This window comes from Brassica oleracea, chromosome C3, assembly GCF_000695525.1.
Source record: "Brassica oleracea var. oleracea cultivar TO1000 chromosome C3, BOL, whole genome shotgun sequence".
In the NCBI taxonomy this organism is placed as follows: Eukaryota; Viridiplantae; Streptophyta; class Magnoliopsida; order Brassicales; family Brassicaceae; genus Brassica; species Brassica oleracea.
Window position 1 is genome coordinate 34574014 of NC_027750.1, and position 1613 is coordinate 34575626.

Here is a 1613-nt window from a genome sequence, read left to right on the forward strand (position 1 = left end):
CAGCTCCAAAGGTTGCACCAGTTATCAGCCCAGCAGCTAGCCTCCACAACCACCACAAAGCCCGCCTGTGCCAGCTCCAACCGTCTCACCACCGCTTGCACCGGCCTCGTCTCACCACCGCTTGCTCCGGCCTCTCCCCCACAGGCATCACCTTCTGCACCACCAGCTTCACCGCCTCTAGCGCTTACACCAATAACTCTAACACCAGCATCAGCTCCTGCCAAGTACAAGAAAAAGCACAAACACAAGAGACATTACCATGCCCCACCTCCAGCACCAACTCCTCCAAGCCCTCCATCTCGTCCAGTTCTAACAGATTCCCAGGACACGTCTCCACCATCACCATTTCAGAATGCGGTAACACTCTCTTACTAAACTACAATCTTCAAAAAGAAACGCACTATCACCACACTGAATTATATAACAATCTTTAATTTCTGGTTTTACAGAACGGAGAAAATGCCTTGAACCAGCTAGAAGGAAGAGTAGCAATGTGGCTCAGCACTGTACTGGGAACTCTCCTCCTGCTGGCTATCAGAGCCTAAAGTCTCTAGCTTTCTTCTCACTATATCACCTATGTATCAACTCCAAAAGCTACATTTTTCTCCATTGTATACCAAACACATTTGATTAAAAATAATACATTTTTTTATCGAAAGTCATATCAAATTTGATCCGTACTTGAATCCTTGGAGGTTTCTTTGCGGAAGTCCTACTCAACAATGACCAAGATTGTCAACCAGCTTATGATGCTTAAGACATCCACCACACTGCCAAAACAAAACAAAAAAACTCTTTTAAAGACTATCATATAACATGTCTCTTCAGGACAATTAAGCAAACCAAAGACTGGTATACCTGGACAAAGACAAGGCCACATTCATAAGCCAAACGGTTGATAAGCCGTTTAGTTCTGTCTCCGCATGAGTTGTAACTGAACTCCACTTGCAAACTTCTTCTTCTTGGTAGTTTAATATCTACAGAAGCAACCTGTTACCTGTCCCTGCATGCAATTAACCAAAAAAAATCATCAGCGAGAGAAAGGCACAAAACACCAACATCAAAGAGCAAACTTCTCATTGAGTTAACCTCTGAGGAGTCCTTTGATTCTTCTTCTTCTAGATCAGTGAGAGACCCTAAAACAGAAAACAACTGATTCCTTTGCTCGCGTGGTCCCTCTTCTATCACATGAAAAGTTCTTGGCCTGGAGAAACAGCAAAAGTATGAGACTTTTGTTGACCCATGAAAGGAAAGACCTAAGCTTTGGGACCTGTGTTGAAGAGCTGGTGTAGGAAACAGCTAAGCTATGATTATCATCCTTCTACATGAGACAATAAAAAGATGATAATCAGAAACAATTAAATATAAAAGAGCCAGATTAACAGATTCGAAAAAGAGTCTCTTCTGTTCGAGGAATGGGAAACAAAAGGCATGAGAAATCCATGGAGATGTGGTTCTCTACCAGATTACCGATTACCAGCTTCAGTTTCAGCTTGCGACAGCCATGGAGTTTCAGCATTCAAATATCTCAACTTTTTTTTTCCTATAGGCGCTTCATTTTTCTTTATTTCATGACGAGACTTTGAGAGTACTCAAAACAGAGTCACATATCT

General features: G+C 42.3%; 1 long non-coding RNA gene across 2 annotated transcripts; it reads right to left on the reverse strand.

Moving 5' to 3' along the window:
- Positions 1-113: 113 nt before the first annotated feature.
- Positions 114-1283, reverse strand: LOC106333410. 2 transcript variants are annotated; one of them, XR_001268364.1, is made up of 5 exons: positions 1271-1283; positions 1090-1204; positions 859-1003; positions 682-770; positions 114-594 (listed from the first exon to the last, which is right to left on the reverse strand). It is a non-coding gene; the product is annotated as an uncharacterized LOC106333410 (long non-coding RNA). The 2 variants fall into 2 exon arrangements; XR_001268363.1 differs by having other exon boundaries at positions 114-770.
- Between the last annotated feature and the right edge of the window lie 330 nt (positions 1284-1613).